Raw genomic sequence first — 27,611 nt, forward strand, 5'->3', positions numbered from 1 at the left:
TTCCCAAATTCCTTCTATAGGAGCAGCATAATCTTAATTCAAAAATGAGAAATAGATACAACAAAGAAAGAGAATTATATAGCAATCTCATTTATGAATATGGATGCAAAAATCCTCAACAAAATACTACTAGCTAATTGATTCCAACAGAAAGATCATTCACCTGAACCAAGTGATATTTGTCCCTGTTATGCAAGGATGTTTCAACATATATGAATCAATAAATGTGATCCATCACACCAAATAACTGAAAAATAAAAATCACATGGTTAGCTTACTAGATGCTGAGAAGCATTTGAAACGATACAACACCTTAAGGAAATTGAGTAAAAAATGGATATTGTGAAGTGATGCTATAACTAGTACTGAAACAGTATTTTTATACTTTGTGTTTCTGTGTGGGTACAAACTGATGAGGTCTTTACTAATTATATACTGAATTGATCTTCTGTATATAAAGATAATTGGAAATGAAAAAAAAAAAAAAACAACCTGGTGTTAAATTGGAAATGGCATAGAAAATTAATTAATTTTAAAAAAATATTATGTAGGATCTCTGTCTTTTATGTGCTGTACACTGTTATTTAATGCTATAACTAGTACTCCAATGGTAATTTTTTCACTTTGTGTTGCTATATGGGGCAAACTGTTGAAATCTTTACCTAATATATACTAAACTGATCTTCTGTATAAAAAAAAAATGGATATTCCTTTACACAACCAAGGCAATTTGTGACAAACCAAGAATCTTATTGAAAGGGAAAAGTTGGAATCATTTACACTAAGATCCAGAATGAGATAAGAATTTCCACTCTCACCATTGTTATTCAGTATAGTCCTGGAAGTTTTTATCAGAACCATGAGGCAAGAAAAAGAAATCAAAAGGGTACAAATGGCAAAGTAGAAAGACAAATTATACCTATACACAAATGACATGATTCTATATAGAGAGGAACCAAAGACTCCACTGAGAGACTGTTGGTAATTTTGCAGGATGTATGAAGACCAATAGCTTTTGTATACACAGACAATTCTATGGCTGAGGGAGAATTTATAAGAGTAATTCCAATTACAGAATAGGGTGGAGCCAGATGGCGGAATAGTGAGGGTGCACACTGAAAGTCCAGGAAAAGATAGTTTAATAAAAGTGGAGTTACTGTAGTCTCAGGAAAAAATTGCAGAGGAAACTCTTCTGGATCTAGTGGAAGTGACACAGAGGACCTACGGGGAGAACAAGGTCACCCACTGCGTGGAAGCCCAGCCGCAGAGTCTGCACGCCAGTGCTAAAAGGAGAGGTGAGACAAAAACCTCAGTAACCTGAGACATTGGCAGGGGAAAAGAAAAAAGAGCCTAGAAGGAACAAGGCTTGAAGCCCCGCTGGGGAAAGTTCACCAGGCTGACTGGAGGAGAGAAAAAAAAAAAAAAAACGGTTAAATAAGGAGAACCTGCAAGGACACTAGACTCTCTTTCCACTCACCTTACAAAGCTGAGCAAGACAAAGATCAGGGGCCATTTTGGACATACATAAAGCGGCACCCGCCATCAGCAAAGCAGAAAAACCTGACTCTGGTGGGGAGAAATAACAGGAGGTTAGGACCTAATGAAGTGTGGAGCTAACGAACTGAGACTGTGAAAATCTGAGGGTGGGCGAGAGAACTCACTGAGTACACAAACTCGGTAACTTTAGCAACCCGGTGAGAAACTAGGGAGAAATTTGAGACAACACGGAGGGCTGCATAAACTCTTTGTGTGGTCCCAGGGGTAGAGCAGACGAATATCTACAGGGGCCAGATTTCATACATCAACTACCATCAATTCCACTCAGCTGTGTGGAATTACTTCTCTTCTGAGGAGAGAGAGAGAGAGAGAGAGAGAGAGAGAGAGAGGAGAGAGAGAGAGAGAGAGAGAGAGAGAGAGAACAAACTGGGTGAGTCACCTTTGGCATACCTTTAACCCTGAAGAACCAAAGAGAGCTATCTGGCAACACCCATCACAGCCTCTAATGATCCATCAAAAGCAGACAGTCCACTTAATATAGAGTCATAGTATTACGAGAAAAAGCACCACAGCGAAGAAATCAAAGAATATCTCCAATATGCCAAACAAACGCAGAAACTGAGGTAACAACAACAAGGAAGACACTATGATGCCTCAAATGAAAAAGACACCCCAATTCAAAATTATGAAGATGATGAGATAGAAGAAATTCAAGAAGCAGATCTCAAAAAATTGATAAGAATATTAAGATGTTCTGAAAAACAAATTCTTGAACTACAGAAATCCTTACTGGACAGGATAGAAAATCTCTTGAGCCGGCGCCACGGCTCACTAGGCTAATCCTCCGCCTTGCGGCGCCGGCACACCGGGTTCTAGTCCCAGTCGGGGCACCGATCTTGTCCCGGTTGCCCCTCTTCCAGGCCAGCTCTCTGCTGTGGCTAGGGAGTACAGTGGAGGATGGCCCAAGTGCTTGGGTCCTGCACCCAATGGGAGACCAGGAGAAGCACCTGGATCCTGCCATCGGATCAGCGCGGTGCGCCGGCCGCAGCGCGCTACCGCGGCGGCCATTGGAGGGTGAACCAACGGCAAAAGAAGACCTTTCTCTCTGTCTCTCTCACTGTCCACTCTGCCTGTCAAAAATAAAAATAAAAAAAGAAAATCTCTTGCACAAAAATGAAATATTAAGGAGGAATCAAAATGAAATGAAGCAACTAGTACAACATGAAACTGTGATAGTGATGAGAAATCATAATGAAATGAAGAATTCAATTGATCAATTGTCAAACACATTAGGGAGCCTTAAAAACAGAATGGAAGAAGCAGAAGAGAGAATATTGGACTTAGAAGACAGAGAACAGGAAAGGAAACAGGCAAACCAAGGAAAAGAAGAGTAAATCAGAAATCTAAAAAATATTGTCGGGAATCTACAGGATACTATTAAAAAACCCAACATTAAGGTTCTAGGAGTTCCTGAAGGCATGGAGAGGGAGAAAGGATTAGAAGGCCTTTTTAGTGAGATACCTGCAGAGAACTTCCCGGGTTTGGAGAAGGACAGAGACATCCTAGTACAGGAAGCTCATAGAACCCCTAATACATAACCAAAAGAGATCCTCACCACGACACATTGTAATCATACTCACCACAGTGAAACAGAAAGAAAAGATCCTAAAATGTGTAAGAGAGAAATGTCAGATTACTCTCAGAGGATCTCCAATTAGACTCACAGCTGACTTCTCATCAGAAACCCTACAAGCTAGGAGGGAATGGCGAGATATAGCCCAGGTACTAAGAGAGAAAAACTGCCAGCCCAGAATATTATATCCTGCAAAGCTCTCATTTGTGAATGAAGGTGAAATAAAGCCCTTTCATAGCAAACAGAAATTGAAAGGATTTGTCACCACTCATCCAGCCTACAAAAAATGCTTAAAGATGTGCTACACACAGAAACACAGAAACACGGCCATCAATATGAAAGAAGGTTAAGGAAGAAAACCTACCAGTAAAAGATCATAGGGAGCTCAAAGTATATACTAGAAAATATCTTTGGGAAAATGGCAGGGCAAAGTCATTACTTATCAATAGTCACTTTGAACTTTAATGGCCTCAACTCTCCAGTTAAAACACACAGACTGGCTGAATGGATTAAGGAACAAAACCCATCTGTTTGCTGCTTACAAGAAACACATCTTTTCAACAAAGATGCATGCAGACTGAAAGTGAAAGGTTGGAAAAAGATATTCCATGCCAACAGAAATGAAAAAAAGCAGGTGTAGCCATATTAATATCAGACAAAATAAACTTTAACACAAAAACTGTTAAGAGAAGCAAAGAGCGACAGTATATAATGATTAAGGGTTCAATTCAAAAGGAAGATGTAACTATTATAAATGTATATGCACCTAATTACAGGGCACCGGTTTATTTAAAAGGTATGTTAAGGGACTTAAAGGGAGATTTAGATTCCGATACACTAGTACTGGGGGACTTCAATACTCCACTCTCAGAAATAGATCAACCAGACAGAAGATCAACAAGGAAAGAGCAGATTTAATTGACACAATTGCCCAAATGGATCTAACAGATATCTACAGAACTTTCAATCCTACATTTGAAGATTTTACATTCTTCTTAGTAGTGCATGGAACGTTCTCTAGGACTGACCACATACTAAACCATAATGCAAGTCTCAGCAAATTTAAAAGAATTAGAATCATACCAAACAGTTTCTCAGACGACAGTGGAATGAAGGTGGAAATTAGCAACGCAGGAATCCCTAGAGAGTATCCAAACACATGAGTATGAACAACATGCTCCTGAATGAATACTGGGTCATAGAAGAAATCAAAAGACAAATCAAAATCTTCTGGAAGTAAATGAGGATAACAAAACAACATATCAAAACATATCAGATATGGCAAAGCGTGTTGAAAGGAAAGTTTATAGCAATAGGTGCCTACATCAAGAAATTGGAAAGGCACCAAATAAATGAGCTTTCAATGCATCTCAAGGATCTAGAAAATGAGCAGCAAACCAGACCCAAAAACTAGAAGGAGAAGAGAAATAATTAAAATCAGAGAAAAAATCAACAGGATTGAATCCAAAAAAAAAAAAAATCAGCCAAGTGAAGAGCTGGTTTTTTGAAAAAATGAATAACATTGATACACCATTGGCTCAACTAACTAAAAAAAGAAAAGACCCAAATCAATAAAATCAGAGATGAAAAAGGAAACGTAACAACAGACACCACAGAAATAAAAAGAATCATCAGAAATTACTACAAAGAGTTGTAAGTCAGCAAACAGGGAAATCTATCAGAAATGGATAGATTTCTGGACACATGCAATCTACCTAAATTGAACCATGAAGACAGAGAAAACCTAAACAGACCCATAACTGAATCAGAAATTGAAGCAGTAATAAAGGCTCTCTCAACAAAGAAAAGTCCAGAACCAGATGGATTCACTGCTGAATTCTACCAGACATTTAAAGAAGAAGTAACTCCAATTCTCAAACTATTCAGAACAATTGAAAAAGATGGACTCCTCCAAAATTCTTTCTATGAAGCCAGCATCACCTTAATCCCTAAGCCAGAGATAGATGCAGCATTGAAAGAGAATTACAGACCAATATCCCTGATGAACATAGATGCAAAAATACTCAATAAAATTATCGCCAATAGAATACAACACATCAAAAAAATCATCCACCCAGACCAAGTGGGATTTATACCTGGTATGCAGGGATGGTTTAATGTTTGCAATTCAATCAATGTGATACACCACATTAAAAAAAAAAGAAAAAAAATTGCAGAAGAAAAACCATATGATTATCTCAATAGATGCAGAGAAACATTTGATAAAATTCAACAAACTTTCATGATGAAAACTGCTAATGTGGATCCTGAAAGGCAGCCATTGTGCCTCCAGTGATTGGGTTACTGCCATGTTTAAGGGAAAATTAGGTTGAGTACAAAGCTCCCAGCTTCAGCTTCAGTCTCAGCCCAGCACCAGCCACTGTGAGATAGTCGGACAGTGAATCAGTGGATAAAAGGGTATACTGGGGGCGATGCCCTGGCTCACTTGGTTAATCCTCTGCCTGCAGTGCCAGCATCCCTTATGAACACTGGGTTCTAGTTCCAGTTGCTCCTCTTCCAGTCCAGTTCTCTGCTGTGGTCCGGGAGGGCAGTGGAGGATGGCCCAAGTTATTGGTCCCCTGCTCCTGCATGAGAGAACAGGAAGAAGCACCTGGCTCCTGGCTTCGGATCGTTGCAGCACCGGCTATCGTGGCCATTTGGGGAGTGAACCAAAAGAAGGAAGACCTTTCTTTCTCTCTCTATCACTGTCTGACTCTGTCAAATTAAAAAAAAATGTATGCTCTCTATTGCTCTCTCTCTCTTTCTCCCTGTCTCTCAACTAAATAAATTTTTTAAAATTCCTTTTAAATGAAAGTGTGGTTGTTTGTGTGTGTAGGAATATTCATATTAAATATATGTTTTATATGGGAATAAGAGAGGGAGGAGATGTACAATTTGGAACATGCTCAATCGGACTTGCCCCAAATGGTGCAGTTAGAAATGTGCCAGGGGATTCCAATTCAATCCCATCAAGGTTGCATGTACCAATGCCATCTCACTAGTCCAAGTGATCAATTTCTGTTCACAATTGATCACACTGATAGGTCTAAGAATCAAAGGGATCACACAAACAAGACTAGTGTCTGCGAATACAAACTGATATAATCAGAAAGGGAGAGAACGATCCAACATGGGAAGCGACATATACAACAGACTCATTGAATGGCAGATGTCCTAAACAGCACTCTGGCCTCAGAATCAGTCCTTAAGGCAGTCAGATCTGGCTGAAAAGCCCATGAGAGTATTGTAGGCATGGAAAGCCAAGACACCCTGAAAAAAAAAAAAAAAAAAAAAACTAAATGAAAGATCTCTGTGAGTGAGATCCCAGTAAAAAGAACGGGCCATCAAGAAGGAGGTACCTCTCTATGAAGGGAGGAGAGAACTTCCACTTTGACTATGACCTTGTCTAAATATGATAAGAGTTGGTGGACTCAAAAGGCTTCCATAGCTTTGGCAACTCATGACAAGAGCCTAGGGTGATTACTGATGCCATAAACAAGAGTGTCAATTTGTTAAGTCAACAACAGGAGTCACTATGTACTTACTCCTCATGTGGGATCTCTGTCCTTAATGTGTTGTTCAATGTGAATTAATGCTATAACTAGTACTGAAACAGTATTTTACACTTTATGTTCTGTGTGGGTGCAAACTGATGAAATCTTAATATATACTAAATCGATCTTCTGTATATAAAGATAATTGAAAATGAAAAAAAATATATGTTTTGAAGATAATCATAAGCATCCCATTTCATAATAAATACAAAATGTACAATATTCTAAATTTTTATATTTTTCCAGAGTCCATTCTAAAGTCTTCAAGTATGTCAACAATGAAAATATTTCCAGTTAATTTCTTCATAAGATTATAGAGGATAATAGTTTACTGAATGTACTTTTAAATCCAGAAGAAAGGATTTTAAGTGCTTTCATCATAAATAAATGTTAAATATTCGAAGCAATAGACATATTTAACTTGATTTTTACATTACACTATGTGTGTGTGTGTATCAAAAATCCACAGGGTAGCAATAGACCTGTATAATTTTAAATATCATTTTAAAGAGAGACAAAGAAACTTATTAATGGAGAAAAAATTTAAATATCCTCAAATTTATAACTTATTTGTTTAGTAAAGTCTTCAGACTGTTTCACATTTTTTTCTAGTGAAAAAAATGAAAAGAAAAACAAATAAAAATGTTGAAAGATAGAAAGGAATGAAATTATTTTTGTAGTGTACAATTTATAATTAAAACAATCAAGTCATTTAAACAATGACAAATTTTCATTAGCATTGGAAAAGCAGAGTCTGTCATTTCTCCTAACATTCACAGATGACAGAATAAAAGTAATTTAGTTCCTTTTTCTACATGCTACAACCACTGTGCTATCATTGGTTATTTCAAATCCATTGTTTATGCAGGAATATAAATCATCATATGACTTCAAAATACAAATTGTACAAGAAGAAAGCTCAAAGCATTCGGGAACTGTGACAAACTCTTGAGACCAACATATGTTTCTGAACACTGCGTAATTATGGATTCTTCAAATTAACTTTGGCATAAAGTATAATATTTATCAATGAATGTGTAACAAAATCTATTTTTATATTTTTAAGAATTGAGAATGCATGTGATAATAAAAATTGAACTACCTTATGTGGTGTCATTACTGTTTTTTCTCTAGAAGCAAATGCACAGCGTTTTTGTGTGCACCCAAGGCAAACAATCTCCACTTGCTGGCCCTTGATGTTCCACTGGTATTTGATAAGAAGTCCTTGGCATTTGCTCTCTTCTTCCTATTTTCATCTACCAAATTCTTATTGGTTTTAAAACTTCTACCTCAATCTTTTACCTTTTCCAGAAGACATTTTTGATTCTCCTCCTACCTATGCCTAAGAAATATGCTGCCTACACTTTTATTGTTATGTTTTTAGGTTGTGGCAACTTAAGTATTTTCACAATTAGTCATGTGTATCTTTAACTCCAAAAGTAATTCTTGGTACCAAAGTTCTAATACATGTGATGTGTTAGGAATTGCCTAAGGCAACACTGAAAGCTAAGTGAGGAAGGAAGAGACATTGTTTATACCTTACCCAGTATCCTCAAATCCTGTCATGGTAAGGTGCTCATTCTGATATCCAGAGGCCACCATCTACATCCCCAGCCGTCAAAGTTTTCTCAGTTTGTAGAGTAGACTTCATGAGTAATAAGCAAAACAGAAGTACAATACTTAGGTACACTTCAGAAGCCCTCAGCTAATAATCGCTGAGTGCTGGTGATTATTCTGTGTTCCTTTCCCAAATCTGAGGCATGTGTTTTCCTTTCCCTCAGAGTGAAGCAATGCCTGTAGTTGTTGGCTTGATCACACACCCTTTGTGATTTACTCATTCCCCTTCCACTATTCCTTAAAATCTTCCAAATAAATAATTTGTGTTTGAATCCAGGCTTCACTTTCTGCTGCTGAATGGTCTCAAGCTAAGTAGGGAGTAAAAAAGTGAAGAAAGAATAGGCAATCAAAAGGATGTTAGGAAATAAAAAATGTCTCCAAAAGACAGCATGGAATCTAAAATATAAATTAGCTTGAAGGCCGGTGCCACGGCTTAATAGGCTAATAGGCTAATCCTCTGCCTGCGGCGCTGGCACACCGGGTTCTAGTCCTGGTTGGGGTGCCGGATTCTGTCCCAGTTGCTCCTCTTCCAGTCCAGCTCTCCGCTGTGGCCCAGGAGTGCAGTGGAGGGTGGCCCAAGTCCTTGGGCCCTGCACCCACATGGGGAACCGGGATAAGCACCTGGCTCCAGCGGCGCCAGCCGCAGCGCACCGACCGCAGCGGCCATTGGGGGGTGAACCAACGGAAAGGAAGACCTTTCTCTCTGTCTCTCTCTCTCTCTCTCACTGTCCACTCTGCTGTCAAAAAAATTAATAAATAAAAATAAATTAGCTTGAAAATAAGAAACCCATTTCTATTTTTGTGGGAACTATTACTATGATAATGAGGCCTTGATATCTTTCAGAAGATTATTCTGAAAAATCACTAGTGAATTTTTCACCCACTTTTAGGACTGGTATGGTAAAGCTGCACAATTTCTCTGAGTTTTTGATGAGAAATTTAGGATGCTTCACTGATCAAATGTTCTTCAGAAAAGGAAAACTCTCTGCACTTTTCTGGTCAATAACAATTTCTAAGTCTGGAAAGAAGAAAGAAGTCAAATTACATTCTATGTGAGGAAACACTTTGTCTGTCTTTCCAAAGGGAGAAATGGAGATTATGGAATTGATGCCAATGTTTCTCTAAATGCAAATGGTAATATCTGAAGAAGTTCCTGATATGAACAGCATGCTAAATTTTCAATATGCCATCAAGTGTGCAAGAAATAACAAATAAATTATCTTGACATCCATATCTCCTTTAGAGTTCTTTGGCATTAAATATCAATGACAAAATGCATCTCACTGAACTAGACTGAAATGATTTTATTTACCCTGCATGATTTTTTATTCTTCATCTTAGTGTTGTCAGACTTGTTTTTGCTATCCATCTTGAAAGACATTGGCAGCTACAAGGTCATCATCTTCTCACAGATTTTCCTGGACTGACAAGTACTGCCCACTAGCTGAAGCATTGCCTTCTTTAGGGATCCAGCTGGAGTGTCAGGTTTATTACCTTTTCCCTGGAGGAGTCCACTTCAAAGTGGCCATGAACTTGGGAGCTCAAGATTTCCTGCACACCAAGAAAACTAGAGAACTTGCCTTATATTCACAATAGCAAGGAAGTAGCTTTTCCTTTGAACAAAAACATCAGAAAATATAGCATTTGCATTACAATAACATACTCCCTGAAATATCTCTTCATCAGACAGAATTGTCTTACTCATTTGCCCATATATATAATTGCTGTGTCTGGTTTTTTGTTGTTGTTGATGTTATTAAGTTAGCAGATACACCCAGTGGGAAATCGTTGACATTTACTCCCAAATCACCTTTTTCAGACTAATGTCCAACAGAATGGAAGGACTATGTACTTTCTCATGAATTTTTCATGGATGAATTCTAATATAATTTTTCATTAGTTTTAGTAGTGCAATTATGATTATTATAGCTGCAGCCATGATCAAGGGCTGCTTCTCATGCAGTTTCTTCTGACAGATCTTTTCCTGAAGTGCACTTCAGAGGTCTCTGTGTTTATACAAGAGGATAAAGCATGAATGGTGACCTTTTCACTCTGTCAGATAGTGTCCTGGCTCTCACCAACGTTTCATGTTTTTTAACTTTGAGTCTCCAAATGAAAATATCACTGAGAATTTTTTTTTCCCACAAACGTCTACAACCTTCAAAAGTACAAATATTGCAAAGGAAAAAAAAAGTCGTTCTGACCTTGTTTTGCTTTACTGAAAAAGCAAAATTAAGATTTTTGTTTCCTTTAATTCACTAGGGATTTTCTGTCTCCCTTTTTATATGTAAGCTAAAGCAACTTACAGGCTCCATAGACAGATATGATTGGGTTGGTGATTATCTTTGGCTTATGAATTAAAATGTGTTGGGGAATGCATGTATGTGTATGTGTGTGTGTGCATGTGTGTGTGTGTTTGTGGTGGATACATGTAGAAATATGCATGCATGCTTCTTTTAGAAAATGAAAGATTTAGGAACATGCACTAACAAACAATTTAGGACATTATAATCTTAAGATAAAAGGATCCAGGGTCCTCCCAATTAATAATGTAAGTGAAATTAAATGAATTTATGAGTCATAGTAAACTCCCGATATCCTGCTACAACTGAAACAAATGTCAGTCCTGATTTGAAACATATGAACTCTGTTGGATAAAATATTAAAAAAAATATTATGTAGGATCTCTGTCTTTAATGTGCTGTACACTCTTATTTAATGCTATAACTAGTACTCCAACAGTATTTTTTTTTCACTTTGTGTTGCTATATGGGGGCAAACTGTTGAAATCTTTACTTAATGTATACTAAACTGATCTTCTGTATATAAAGAGAATTGAAAATGAATCTTGATGTGAATGGAAGGGAGAGGGAATGGGAAAGGGGAGGGTTGCGGGTGGGAGGGAAGTTATTGGGGGGGAAGCCATTGTAACCCATAAGCTGTACTTTGGAAATTTATATTCATTAAATAAAAGTTTAATAAAAAAATAATGCCTGGACATCTCCTTGGAAATACTTCTCAGTATGGCAAATGACTTGCTAATAGTGACCAAGAAAGAGCCATTTTGGACATATAAAACCCACATCAGAATCCGCATTTACAAAAAAAAAAAAAAATTACAGAGAATAAAATTCAATTTATTTCATAGTTCTGGAGGCTGAAAGTCCCAGGTGCCTGGTAACAGTGTCTGTGCAGCTTCTGTTGAGGGCCTTGTTGGTTTATCTGAACCTGATGGAAGACATGACATGGTCAGCAGAGCAAGTATCACTCTTGTAAAAACAGGAATCCAGAGGGCCAGTGCCATGGCTCACTTGGTTAATCCTCTGCCTGCGGCGCCAGCATCCCATATGGGTGCCGGGTTCTAGTCCCGGTTGGTCCTCTTCCAGTCCCGCTCTCTGTTGTGGCCTGGGAGGGTGGTGGACGATTGCCCAAGTGCTTGGGCACCTGCACCCGCAAGGGAGACCAGGAGGAAGCACCTGGCTTCGAATAAGCGCAGCGCCAGCTGTAGCAGCCATTTGGGAAGTGAACCAATGGAAGGAAGACTTTTGTCTCTGTCTCTCTCTCTCTCTCACTGTCTATAACTCTACCTATCAAACAAATTTAAAAGATATTAGAAGTCCAGAAATTAAGTTATTAATAAACCCTCATAACACAGCCAATTTTTTTAAAAGAATTTTTATTTTATTTAGTTGAGAGGCATAGTTATAGAACAGAGAAGGAGAGACAGAGAAAAAGGTCTTCTATTGGCTGGTTCACTCCTCAGATGGCTACAATGGCTGGAGCTGAGCCAACTGGAAACTAAAGTAAGAGAGGGTTTATGTATTCTCTGAAGACTCAGTAAAGATCCATCCTTGCTTCTTATCATCTGTTAGTTGCTAGAAATCCTTGGTATTTCTTGGTTTGTAAATATATTACTTCAATTCCTGCCTCTGTCTTCACACAGCATTCTGAATGTCAATATTTTCTTTTATTATTATCTCCCCCATGTGTATGTCTCTGTGTTCAAATTTCACTTGTGCTATAAGGTCTCCAATTGTTGGATTAGGGCCTACACTAACCCAGTATGACCTCATATTAACAGCATCTGCACATTTCTTAATTCTGCATCAGGTCTCAAAATTAAGCTAGACACCAGTTTTGGGTTAATACTTTTTAACACAGTATGCAGCTAATTAGGAGGAAATAGTAAAATTACTAGGAATTTATTTACTTAAAGTGGCTCATTGGGGAGTCTGTCCTCTCTGGGAAATCAAGGGTATAAGATAGTACCAGTGAGATAGCAGTAGGCTAAGAGGTTTTTTTAATGTTTTACAAAAATGTTGAATTTCTTAGAGATAATACAAAGCCATCAACTGGCCTCTAATTAGGGAAGCCTGATGTTTGGATTAGTAGATTTTGTCCTTCTAACATTGGGTAAAATATAAGGAAGTAGAGGCAGCAATTTTAGAAACTTTATCAGAGGTTTCCATGGTGAAGAAAAAAGAAATGAGCCCCTCTAGGGAAGTAAAATCTCAACAGTTGATAGTCTTAGTGAGAGGATGTATTTATACTCTGCCGTGGAGTATCTACCTACCAGAAAAGAAAAAATAAAAGTAGAAATTACATGAGAGAAAATGAAAAAGCCGCTGCACAGTAAGAAGCACACCAAAGCAAGAGTACTTGTACACATAGGTGATGCTGACTGTCAAGGAAACAGAACTTCTGTTTTTAGAATGAAGAAAGTGACAGAGATTTATTATATATGTGAATTTCTGTAGAAATTGTTGGAGAAATTGAGAATCATGTCTTTCACAAGAAAGAAACAAGGTAGAGTGCTTTATAAATGCCAGATTTGATGTGGTACTAGGCAGAAAATGATGAACAAAGAGATACAACTGTTACTATTTAAAAATGTATAACATAGGAGGAGATATAATTGTAATACAGATAATAATGGAAAGTGAGGCACGCTGCAGAAGTGCATAGCAAGATCAAATGCACTAATATAATTTGAGACCTAAAGAATGAATATGAATAGGTGTCAAGTGTATAAGGAAGAGTATTCTAAGCTTAGGAAAAAGCATGCTTAAACACAGGAGAAAAGTTGCATGTCATCAGTAAGTTACTGAAAGACACAGTATGGTTGAATTGTTAACTCTAAGGCTTATGCTCAGGACTAATGCTAAAGTCAAAAAGAAAGACCATCTTACCTATTTTAAGTCTAGACTTTATTCAAAAGAGAGAAAATAAATCATTGAAAAGTTTTAAGCCAGAGGATGACACAGTAAGATTATCATATTAAACAGTGTCCATTTTTGCTTAGGTAAAAAGTGTTAAATAGTATAAAAATAAGGAAAGAAAACTAAAACAGTTTAGAACAAGGCCAGTAATCCATATGAAACATGATGGTATATATAACCAAAATTGTGGAAATGAATTGATGAATTCCAGGTATATATAGGATGACTAATGATTTGTTTAGATACTACTTAGGATTTGTTTAGGTATTATTTATAATATTTAGAGAGAGCAATAGGTTAGATGAGTGAGGGAAATAGGTGGTTAAAGTAAATATTAGACTCAGCATCCTAAGGTGCACAGACATACTGATGCTGAGACCATGCACTGATATGTGGAATTGGAAGCACCATAAATTTCACTTATAGAATGTGACTTTCAGGACTTATGATAAATATCTAAGTGGATGTACCATAAACTGTAGGACAATGGGATAGCCTGATATTAATATTTTGGCTGTCATCCAATGAAGGTTAAAATTATGCATCAAGGACCTGAGATAGGCTTGTAGAATGACAAGAAAATGAAGACAGAAATTAACCTTAATAAGTTCAAAATTTAAAATGGAGTGGGTGAAGAAGAGAAAGCAATTCCATAACGACTAAAGAAGTAAGAGAAAATATTGAAAGATGTGGAATTATGACACTCAACAATAAATGATTATTCTTTCTTTGGTGGACTATTAAGCCCTTGTCTGTAGCACAAATTTAAAAAGCTATCTCAAAAACTTAAAAATAAAGACAAATTTGGAATAAAAAAGAAGAAAGAGGAGAAAGGAAGAAAGAGGTAGGAAAGAAGAGAATATCATCATACTCTTTGAGTTGTATCTATGAACTATATTGAATGTGTTAAAAACTAAAAGGAAAAAACAATTAAAATTTAAAAATGAAGAGCTCTCTTAAAAAGGGTGTGGTGAAGCGAGAGGCTGAGAGCTTCAGCAAAGCAATCCAATAATCACAAATGGATTTTGAAGGATGTAACAATTGAGAATGTACATGGAAAATCATTTCATAAATTTTGACATTACTGGTATCCCTATAGATTCATATGTTTATTTATTTATTTCAGCTGTTACCCATTTATTATGATCTCATGGATTAATTTGAAGTAGCTGATATTAAAGATTATGCTTGAGTATTATATATTTATGCCAGTTTTGGCTACTTTATGAAACTAATTTATCAATTCTAATGCGTTTCACATTTCCAGGTATATACCATGCCATCTAAAAATAATGATTACATGGTTTCATTATTTTTAATATTATCTCTTCATGGTTTTATTTAATAATATATTGCATAATTATTACTTCAAAAATAATATGAAATGACAGCAAGAGTTGTTTTCCCCAGGGCAGCTGGGTCACTGGATGATTGATTGTTCTCTGAGGAAGGAAAAGTATTGTTTCCTGAATACAGCCAAATAGATTATTTTAAAAGATGTATTTATTTGAAAGAATGGCATGCCACACACACACACAAATGTGTGCACACACACAGAGAGACAGAGACAGTGAGAGACAGAGAGGAAGAAAGACACTCTATCCACTGTTTCTTTGCCCAAATGACTGCATCAGCCGGGTCTGAAGCCATGAGCCAGGAACTCCATCTGGATTTCATATATGGGTATCAAGGGAATAGGCCATCTTCCACAGCCGTCCCAAGCACGATAACAGGAAGCTGTTCAGAAAAAGAGCAGCTGGAACTTGAACTAGCTCTCTGATGTGGGATGCTGGTATAACAAGCAGTGGCTTCACCTGCTGTGTCACAATGCTGACCCCACCTTCAAGACTTTGAAACGAATATGGTTCTTTCATTTGGGAACAGTTATCTACTTGTTTGTTTGTTTGTTTGTTTTTATATTGACAAGTAGCTTACAACTTGTTTTCTGAGGAGACTTTAAATAATAATCAGGACACGTGGCTCACTAGGCTAATCCTCCGCCTGCGGCGCTGGCACACCGGGTTCTAGTCCCGGTCAGGGCACCGATGCTGTCCCGGTTGCCCCCCTTCCAGGCCAGTTCTCTGCAGTGGCCAGGGAGTGCAGTGGAGGATGGCCCAAGTTCTTGGGCCCTGCACCCCGTGGGAGACCAGGATAAGTACCTTGGCTACTGCCATCGGATCAGCGCGGTGTGCTGGCCGCGGCGGGCATTGGAGGGTGAACCAATGGCAAAAAGGAAGACCTTTCTCTCTGTCTCTCTCTCTCACTGTCCACTCTGCCTGTTAAAAAAAAAAAGAAGAAGAACCTTTCTTTACTTATTAAAAAGAATATTTTTATTTCTATGCTGCTTATTCAATTTATTGTTTTTTGAAAAAAAATCCGACAATACTGAAGAGCTGATAAATTAATTGTTCCTTGCTCCATCCATATCCAGCCCTAGGCTTTCTAGTTAGAAACAGTTCCTATTAAGAGTACTAATTTGGTTTAATTTTAAATTAAATTAAAAATAGGCTTAGAGTTCTAAGTAATGTAGTTTTTCATTATGTTTATTTATGAATTTAGACTTCAATCTGTTCTTATAAAAATTAAAATAACCTTACTTAGGTATCATCATCCAAAACTCTTTCCCTCATTCCATCCCATACTTAGTTATACTTTTACTTTTTGCCTTTATTCTGTTAAATGTATACATTTGCTAAGGTATTCCTGTATAAGTCCTCCCGATATTCACCTACTGAAAGCCTAACTCCCAGGATTAGAAGGGAGGGCCTTTGGGACACTTTGCGATAAGGTCAAGGATGTGGAGCCTTTATGAATAGGATTTGTGCCCTCATAAAGAGGCCAAAGAGATGTTCTCTTCCCTTTCACCATGACAAAATACAAGAGGCATTTTTTTAAAGAAAATTTTATTTAAGATATACAAATTTCATGTGTTTCATATATACAGATTTAGGATAAAGTTGTACTTTGAATCCTATCCTCCCTCCCACCCACAATCTCAACATTCTTCCTCCTCCCTCTCCTATCCCCACTCTTATTTTTTAAAAAAAGATCTATTTTCAGTTTACTTAGTACTCTTAAGGTTAACCCTATGCTAAATAAAGAATTCAACAAATAGCATAAAAAAAAATACTGTACCTCCATAGGCGAGACAGGGGCTGTAAATGATCATTGAATCTCAAAATGTCAATTTCACCACTATACATTACATTTAAGGTACTCTATTAGTTACTACAGATCAGGGAAACAAGAAGCATCCTATATGGTCCAGAAAGTGGTTCCCAGCAGACAGTGACTCTGCCAACACCTTTATCTTGCTCTTCTTAATCTAGAGAACTGAGAAATACAAATTTCTGTTGTTTATAACTCACTCAGTTTATGCTTTTTTTATAGCAGAATCTTAAATGGCATGGATATGCCCACTTTCTTTTTCCTTCAACTACGTGAAGTTTTCTTGTTTACCCATACTATAATAGAATTATGTCAATTTTGTCCTCACATTTGTATGGTTTCCATCCCCAGTTCTGTTGCCATTGCTAAGAGTTTGTCCTTTGCTTTGTTTAAAATGTCACATTTCCCTTTTCTCTCTTTCTCACTCCTTTAACCAATATTTTTGTCTAGTAACTTCTATCTATGGGTTCATACTGGAAACTATAAATTAATATCTATTTGTTTTAAATATTGTTTACTTTAAAGTCATTTAATTTTTAATAATCGTGTTTACTTCATATTTTCCATGTCAAAATACCTGTTCCATGTAAACAAATGCTATAGGTTAAATATGGATTATGTACACGTTAGTTCCATAATTAGGTCAACATCATGGACTCAATTTGAGTCATTTGTTCCAGTTCAACACTTTTTTCCTGGAGTTAATAATTACATTTCTTTCATTGCTCTTGATGTTAATAGAGGTTAATATTTTTCTGTTTCATTTTCTCTATGATAATCTTTATTTCCTCACTCTGATAGCTGTGGGTTTACTTTTATCTTCTTTTGTCATGTTCCTTAAATGGATTCATTTGAGGTGTCCATTTTTAATGCAGACATTCACAACTGCAAATTTCCCTCTGAGTACAGATTTCATTGCATTCCATGGATTTTTGATATGTTATGTTTCATTTAATATATCTCAAGGTATTTCCTAATTTCACTTTTGATTTTCTCTTGATCCATTGGTTGTTTATTTGTCTTGTTTACTTTCCAATGAATTTGCTCCTAGATGCCCTGTCATTGATTTCTAACTTCACTCCACTCTGTCCAGCAAACATTTGTATGATTTGTCTTTTTAAATTTATTAACTCTTTCTTTGTGGCTTAACATATAGTTTATTCCAAGATTCCATGTAAAGTTGAGAATAGGTGTAATTATTTTGTATTTTTGAATTTCATTCATTTATTTATCTATTTATTTAATGTGTAGAAATTTCATGTATTTTATATGTACAGATTTAAGAATACAGTGATACTTCCCACCCTTCGCTCCCTCCAACCCATGCTCCCGCCCTTGCTCCTCCTTTATCTCTTATTCCTTCTCTTAATTTTTTTTTTAAATTTTTGACAGGCAAAGTGAACAGTGAGAGAGACAGAGAGAAAGGTCTTCCTTTTGCCGTTGGTTCACCCTCCAATGGCCGCCGCGGTAGGCGCGCTGCGGCCGGCGCACCGTGTTGATCCGATGGCAGGAGCCAGGTGCTTCTCCTGGTCTCCCATGGGGTGCAGGGCCCAAGCACTTGGGCCATCCTCCACTGCACTCTTGGGCCACAGCAGAGAGCTGGCCTGGAAGAGGGGCAACTGGGGCAGAATCTGGTGCCCCTACCGGGACTAGAACCTGGTGTGCTGGCGCCGCAAGGCGGAGGATTAGCCTAGTGAGCCGCGGCACCGGCCCCTTTCTTTTAATTTTTACAATGGTCTACTGTCAGTTTACTTAATACTCATAAGAGTAATCCTACACTAAATAAAGAGTTCAACAAATGCAAAGAAGAAAACAAACCAAAAACCAAAAAACACTCTTCCTCAACAGCAAAGGCAAAGGTTGCAAACAATCATTTAATCTCACCTTTACCCTTAGGGGTAAGTGCATGAGAATGTGTGCCAAACTGTACAGCTCCTCCCTCTCTTATTCCCACTCTTATTTTTCACTGGGATCTGTTTTCATTTGAAATTATATACCTATGATTATATAATGATTATATGATTATATAAGATGATATATTAAAGTGATCTTATTAAGTTTGTAATTAATCATATAGATTGGATTAAGTTTCAAAGAGATCAAATAAATAAGACCAAGTGTCTTGTAATAGCATAACAATAGATAGAATTGAAAAGGAGAGAATGTTCCAACATGGGAAGCAGTCCACAGAGCTGACTCAGAGAACGATGAATGCCCTAAACAGTACTATGACCTCAGAATCAGCCCTTAAGACATTCATATCTGGCTGAAAAGCCATGAGAACATTTTAGGCATGGAAAGCCAAGACACTGTAGCAAAAAATGTTCTACATGAAAGATCTCTGTGAGTGAGACCCCAGTAAAAAGAAGAGGCCATCGAAGAATATACTTTTCTCTGAAGCTAGGAGAGAACTCCCACTTTTTGCTTATGGCCCTGTCTAAATACTGATGGAGTTTGTGGATGCAAAGCTTCGATTGCAATTCATGTGAAGAGTCTCGGGTCATCACTGAAGTCATAAATCTGTGTTAATGATTAAATCAAGAGGAGTGACTGTACACTTACTCCCCATGTAGGACCTCTATCCTTAATGAGTTGTGCTGTGATAATTAACTGTAAAACTTGTTTGCAAATAGTATGTTGTGGGTCTGTGTGGGTGAAAATTGTTGAAATCTTTACTTAGTATGGAGTTTCTCTTCAATACATAAAGTTAATTAGAAATGAATATTAATGAGGAACGGGATGGGAAAGGGAGTAGGAGGTGAGATGGGAGTTGGGGTGGGAGATGGGTGTGGGGGGAAGAACCACTATAATCCTAAATCTGTACCTATGAAATTTGTATTGATTAAATACAAGCTTTCTTAAAAAAATCATCAAATCCCAAAAAGTCAATTTCACTTCTATACAATTCATTTTTAGTATTCTAAGAGTTACCATGAATCAGGGAAAACATATGGTTATTGTGTTTGGGGGACTGGCTTATTTCTATAAGTATAATGGTTTCCAGTTGCATCCATGTATTTGCAAGACAGAGTTTCACTGTTTTTTTGTGGCTGAGTAGTATATCATATTTCTGTAAAAGAATATACATTCATTAGGAAGAGAGTTACATTGTGTTCCATACCAAATCCACATGTAGAGCAATCTGGTTTCTAACAGGCTCTTAATAATTGTTGAAGTCCAGAAGAAAGAATGAATGAATGAAAACATTCCCAAAGTAAAAACATCAAATGACCTTCAATTCTTCTTAGATTACAGATCTTAAATCCCCTGCCAACTTCTCCTGTAATACTCGCTTCCCTGTCCTCAATTTCCAAGTACCTTGGACATTGTGATTCCTTGCATATGCCATAATTCTATTTATCTCTGATCTTTTAGGATTACTGGTCACCTGCACCAGAGGACTTTCTTTCCCCTCTTCACATATCATTTTCCTAGACATTCTTTAGGTTTGAGCAACTTTCTTGACGAGATTACACAGACTTAAGCAGTTTTTTTGTATACATTTTATATCAAATAAATCATTATGTGCAACAGTTGACTCAGGTAAATCTCTTAAGCACCTCATTGATATTCCTGTGTTCCTTATAGATTTAGACCTTGTAAATGAGTAAATGTCATCATGGTCTTTGATAGGAAGAATTCCATGTATATGAATTGTGTAACGATTTACTTTTGCATTACTTAGGAGAATCGAAATGTGGGAAATGTGTTTGAGATTGGATAGCGGATAGCGGATAGGTCTTAAGTTATCCAGTAGTGAATTTCTGCATATTCCTCAGTTTCAAAGAACAATTATTACTTAATTATTTTTTCACGTTTTGATTAGAAAAATTGTATCTAGTAGTTTCCTTTAAATGTATTTGAAATATAAAATAGTGTATACTATGAATTAGTTATGTGAAATAATTAATAATAGCGGTTCTTAATACACTAATTGTGTATAGTACAAAGGATCTTCAGAAAGCGTATGGAGATTTTATATTATGGAAACAATTTTGCATCACTTCAAAATATTTTACAAAATAAGCATCTTTTGTTTCCACTTTCTGTAGACTTTTAAAGTAACATTGAACATTCAAATTTGATTCCAAATTTGTTCTTACTTCATTTCTTAATTGAATTACTATAGATTTGGCATATAACTCATAAGTGAAGAGGATAAGTGGTACATATTTTTAGAATTTCCAATCAAATGAGTAAGTTACCTTATCATGCAAGAAACCATTTCAAAGTTTCTCTATTCTGGGTCTCTCTGCCAATTTGCTACTAATGCTGGAGTTTTTATGCTTCCCTTTTATATGGTAGCTTATTTCTTAAAGAATGAACAATCTAGAAATGGGTTGCTAAAACAAAACTGCACAGGGAAGGACAGTTTCTACAAGCTCTGATGTTGGACATTTGGGAACATTAAGTTTTCTCTGGAGAAAGGGTTTCACTTTTCTGCTAATGGAATATATCTGATGAAAAGTGCAAATAAAAATAAATACCAAGAGAAACAGGGGCTGACTTTTCCTGCTCTGCTCAACCATAGAAGATAATTTATTCTTTTTTTTTTATTTGACAGGTAGAGTTAGTGAGAGAGAAAGATAGAGACAAAGGTCTTCCTTCCATTGGTTCACCCCCTAAATGGACTCTATGGTTTGCGCTGTGCCAAACTGAAGCCAGGAGCCAGGTGTCTCCTGGTCTCCCATGCGGGTGCAGGGACCCAAACACCTGAGCCATCCTTCACTGCTCTCCCGGGCCACAGCAGAGTGCTGGACTGGAAGAGGAGCAACCAGGACTAGAACCCAGCGTCCATATGGAATGCTGGTGCCGCGGGCGGAAGATTAACCAAGTGAGCCATGGCGCTGGCCCCGATAATTTGTTCTTTGAACAGGAATTTATTCCCTGTAAAAATAAGAGATTGATTTAAGGGGCCAGCATACTGGTGAAAGAGGTTCAGTTGCCACCTGCAATGTGGGCATCCCATATGAGCACTGGATCAAATTCCAGCTGACTCACTTCTAATCCACCTTCCTGCTAATGCATCCAGGAAAGCAGCAGCAGCAGGTCCACGTGCTTGAGGCCCTGCCACCCATATGGGAGACAGACGGAGTTCCAAGCTCCTAGCTTTGGCCAGGAAAAACACTGGCTGTTGCAGACATTTGGGGAGGGGAGCGGCAGATGAAAAATTTGTTTCTCTCTCTCATCCTCTCTCTCTGTTATCTTTATCTTTCTAACTCTGTCTTTTAAATAAACAAATGAATCTTAAAAGAGAGAGAGAGAGAGAGATTGACTTGAATACTTATTAGGGAATCCCATCTAAGAAGCATAGGATGTAGAAGCAATATGCTTCCCCCTCATTGCTCTGAAAGTGGATGTGTAGTCAAAGGGGAATTTGCATAAATTCTTGGTCAGCAGTGTGTCTAAAATTCTACTTTAATCTCTGACTTCAATTTACAATTGGATCAGTTATGATTACTGAGCCACATTAGTTATGATGACTGTGCCTTAGTTTTCTTAAATATTATGCATATTTAAAAAATCCTGTAATAGCAAATCCAGATGGTGATTATCAACCAGGATCCAGGTTCTAACCTTCTCTCCAGTCTGATGGTCTTTTTGCTGATTTTCTCATCAAGCATATAATAAGGTCGCAACACTTTCAGTTATCACACTCAGACACAGTTATCTTGCGATAAAGTTATCTTTTAATGGAGATGTCTGTTTAAAAAAGAATGCGTTCTTAGAATTCACAACAGCATTATCCTCATGTGTCTCATTAGTCAGACCTGAGCTAGCAAGGGAAATGAAATAAGAGCAGCAAATCCAGACCAGTGTGATTGGTCTAATGCTTATTGAATGTTACTCACCATACTCCCTTGGATTTATTAAGTACATATACGATTTTTTTCTAGTAAGTTCCGGTTCTTATATTCCAATTTGGTTTTACTGAACTTGGTAGATGTTTACCTTCATGGTACATCAAGAAAACCCTCTGTTACACTTCCATGCAATCAGAAATGACTTCATGGTGGTTTTTATGAAATTGAATGGGAAAAGGGAGCAAAGACACCAAGTCCCAAAGAGGGAAAATAATGAAACCTAAGGAAATGGCACTGCAACAGTCTGAAGCCAGGAGACAGGAGCATAATCCGCATCTCCACATGGGTGGCAGGGCACTGGAACTTGGGACATCTTCTGCTGCTTTCTTAGGGTTGGAAGTGGAGCAACACCTGGACTCAAGTCAGCACCCACATGGGATGCATGTGTAGCATGCAGCAGCTTTACTTCCTTCAGCACATTTCCGGCCTCATATTGTTGTTTAAATGAATGAATTTTTATTTTCAACATGAAAATATTGGGAAGACGAAGACAATCTGATGGAAAGTGAAAGTGAATGGGTCAACAGAAGAGATCATTATATTAGTCTGGAAAAAAGAATCATTTTTTTTTTCTAAAAGGAAATAAAGAGAAAGCATTAGGTGATGTAAAGTGAAAAGTCACAGTGAAAAGTGGTAGATTGAATGAGTTCTGATATTTGCAATAAAAAATTGAAATAAAATGTTGAATTAAATTTATTGATTTGCTGTCTTAAAAATAGAGAAAAGCATCAAGACTGATGAAAGTGATTTAAAAATTAGTCAAGAAGGAGTAAATAAAAGGATAGCTAAGATCCTGTGATAGTGGGTAAATTTGGATATCAAAAAATATACTAAAAGAATGTAAAACATATTGGATATAAGGAGAAACACAGGTAAGAGAAAACCCTGAAAGAAAAGTAAAATAACAAAAGATTTTTTTTTTAATTTTTGAAACTTGATCTCACAAAATAGTGTATTGGACAGTCAGTTATGATGATTTATTTTAATTTCATATAGATCTTGAATTGATCTTCTTAGGATAAACAGAATTAATAAAATTGGCATATTCCTAGAGTTCAAAATTTCATAGCTTTGTACTCACAACAGTGCTTATATTTGGATGGAACAAAGGACAAAATGGAAATTTTGAAGCCAGGATTTTTGTTGGTTAGAAAAATATTAACTGTCAATAAGAAAGATGGAGAAATAGTCCCATTCTTTTCAATATAAGGCTTAGCATCAGTACTGTGAAGTTTCTGTGTCCTTTCTATAAATACGGCAAACCATCTCTACGCCTGCAAGATGCTGAATGGAAATAAACGTTGATGAAGGCCCATGAGGAGGTGAGGTAGATTCACACAAGAAGGAAAGACTCGATTTTTATGGCAGTCTCTTATGATTTTCTGACTAAAACTTAGAGTTTGGAATAATATATTTATTTGGACTGATATTTATTTATTTATCTAATACTGATGTCAACTCACAAATACTGAGAAAATCAAATGAACTGAATGTACATTAAAGTGCATTGAAAATCTAAAATCCTTCCCGAAATATCATTTGTTTTCCCTGATCGGTGACAACTGAGCGCCAAAGGGGAAACCTGTTAAGTGAAATGGACACTATAAGCAACAATGAACTGATCAGCTCCTGTCCTGACTTTAGATGTACAATGTAATACTTTATCCTTTTTAGTATTTGTTGTTGTTGTTGTGGTTCTAGTACTATTGGTTGAACTCAGTAATTAACACACAATTATTCTTAGGTGTTTAAATTTTAACTGAAAAGTGATCCCTGTTAAATCCAAGAGTGGAAAAAGAGAGGGAGGAGATGAAGAGCTATGGGTTATTTAACTATGTGCTTATTTTCAAAGACTTGAATAATCACCTTGTAACAATGATCAGATTTGGTCTATGTTATGTCATGATTTTAAGGAATCTTATTTCAACCAGATATTTTGGATTTTGATATTGGTCTATTATGCTATGTTATATGTGCGTACATATTGTATGTCCACATGGGGAAATTTTATTAAGAGTTTTATTTTAAATGGCTTTTAGATAAGATTGTCCATAAATTTAAGCTGCTAAAATCAATCAAAGATACATTTTATATTTGTATGACCTGAATCTGTGTATCATATGTTTTAAACTTGTTGGTAGAAAGAAACTAAAAACATTTTATATGGTTGTGCTTAAGTTTACTGGTTAAACAAACTACACCATGTTAGATATTTAAGACGTGTTTTCAAATACATGATTCTTAAAATTTATAGAAGGCATTGGACCTTCCGGTAAATGTTTTATTAAGTTCTTATCTAAGGGTTGAAACGGTTTGCTAAGTATTCATGTAATATTGCTATTGTCAGCAAGTGATCTAGGACTTGCTCCCTCATTTCTCTATTCTAAGCCCAACTTGTTCTTTCACTTCTCTATTCTCTTCAAGGTAGGGAACTAATTCTATTATGAAGGAATCTGTAGGATGCACAATTTAATCTTTAGACCTTATAAGAGATGGCTAACATTTTTCTGTAATAGCATAGCCAAAATAAGAACTTAACTAATAATCTCATAGCTAGATTCACTTCGCCATCAGCGAAGTATACAGTAAGTAGAAAAAAAAACCTCCCTTTCAGACCAAAGGGAAAGAAAGTTTTAAAGTGAGAATATAATTTTCCTCATGGGCATTGTCTACCTTAGAAAAACTACTACAGAACATGCCTGTGACTATAGACTTGTAGTTCAGGCTACCAAAGATTAGAGATGGGACACGGGCACTCCCTTGACTTGCATCGTCTGGTCTGCTTTAACACAAACCAGGAGGAAAAGAAAGCTAGGCATCAGAAGCAATGGGTGGCAGGCCTATTAATGGCTGATCTGTACAGTGATCTGCCCTCAAGCAGACCCAACAGGCCAGTCCACTGCAGTGGCTTTCAATGTGGTAAGCCTGGGCTTCAGCAGAAGTCAGCTTGTGAAGAGCCCTGGCAGCTCTGCCAAGAGTTGGATCACTGGAAATGGACCCGCCCTGGAATCGAAGGATGCCCAGGTCAGAGCCACAGATCTTATTGGCTCCAAGTTGAAAAGCCCTTCACTCAGCCCAACTTCCAAAGTGACCACTGCAGTTGAGGGGACAGCCAAGTAGGGTCAGCAACATTGCAGGCAGAACTGTAAATTTCTTGTTAGAGATGCCCCCTGCCTTTACCTGGCCAGCTCTCCTCCCAGGCCAGCCAAGTAATGAAAGTCAACAGAGTGCCTTCCCCTAGGAGGTTCACACCTCCCTTAGGATATACCCCATGTGAAGAGATAGATAGGTCTGGGCCTCTTAACTTACAAGGCCTAAAGCCCAACAGATTATTATCAAGCCCCTTCTATCAGGTTCTATTTGCCTCTAAATCAGAAAACTTAATTGTAGCTTAGACAGCACCTTTCTTAGCTCCTCTAGTGATGACTCTGTCCTTTGTTCTAGACCCTGTCTGGTCCACTTGGGCCTCATTCCTTTGTAATCATGACCTCTACTCTACCACCAATGGCTCTACTCCCAACCTGTGTGTACTGATGGTCCTCTTCCCCACTTAATGCTGTATAATTGTTCAGACCTGGTTAAGGCCACTCTTGGGATCATTGGTTACTATCCTCAACCTGTCTTTTATGACCTTGTCTAAATATGATCGGAGTCGGTGAACTTGGAGGGCTTCCATGGCCTTGGCAACTCATGACGACAGCCTAGGGTGGTTACTGGCGCCATAAACTAGAGTGTCAGTTTGTTGGGTCAACAACAGGAGCCACTGTGCGCTTGCTCCTGATGTGGGATCTCTGTCCTTAATGTACTGTACGTTTTGATTTGATGCTATAACTAGTACTCAAACAGTATGTTTCACTTTGTGTTTCTATGTGGGTGCAAACTGTTGAAGTATTTATACTGAATTGATCTTCTGTGTATAAATAGAATTGAAAATGAATCTTGATGTGAATGGAAAGGGAGAGGGGGCGGGAGAGGGGAGGGTTGCGGGTGGGAGGGAAATTATGGGAAGGGGAAGCCATTGTAATCCATAAGCTGTATACTGGAAATTTATATTCATTAAATAAAAGTTAAAAAAAATAAAAAAAAATAAAAAAAAAGGAAAAGAAAATCTAAAATCCTAAATGAACAGGATTTGCTAAGGCTAAACGCAAAAATATTTAAGACAAATTGTATTTTTTTAAAGATTTATTTTATTTATTTGAAAGGGTTACAAAGAGAGGTAGAGACAGAGAGAAGTCTTCCACCCTCTGGTTCACTCCCCAGATGGCCGCAATGGCTGGAGCTATGCCGATCTGAAGCCAGGAGCCAGGAGCTTCCTCCAGGTCTCCCACGTGGGTGCAGGGGCCCAAGGATTTGGGCCAACTTCCACTGCTTTCCCAGGCCACAGCAGAGAGCTGGATCAAAAGTGTAGCAGCTGGGACTCGAACCAGTGCCCATATGGGGTGCTGTATGCAATATAATGTTTACATAATTATATGGAGGAACATGCATTATTTTTCTTCTTGAAAGATGATACCAAAATTTTTAATATAATAGGAAGTACATAGTTTTGTCATTATCTTAAGGACAACTCAAGGAGTAAATCATTGTGAAGAGTGCTGCAAATGTGTTACATTTTAAGATCTGGATAAACATTTACTTCAAGTAGTTTATAGATTGCTGCTAAAAAAACATGTATACATTGCATATGGTCATGCTATTAAAACTAGTAAGAAATTTTAGGAACATCTCGATATAAATGAAATATATTGGAATAAATGTGTACTATCATTAGCATTAAATAATGAATTGAATTTTTAACCATTATTTTATAATATCAATGAAAACAAGGAATATTTATTTATTAAAAAACTGGTAAGTGGGGCCAGCACTGTGGTTTAGCAGGCAAAGCTGCTGCCTGCAGCGCTGGCAGCCCATATGGGCACTGGTTCGAGTCCCAGCTGCTACACTTTCGATCCAGCTCTCTCTGTGGCCTGGGAAAGTAGTGGAAGTTGGCCCAAGTCCTTGCGCCCCTGTACCCACCTGGGGAACCTGGAGGAAGCTCCAAGCTCCTGGATTT

Source organism: Lepus europaeus, chromosome 3 (assembly GCF_033115175.1).
Source record: "Lepus europaeus isolate LE1 chromosome 3, mLepTim1.pri, whole genome shotgun sequence".
NCBI lineage: Eukaryota > Metazoa > Chordata > Mammalia > Lagomorpha > Leporidae > Lepus > Lepus europaeus.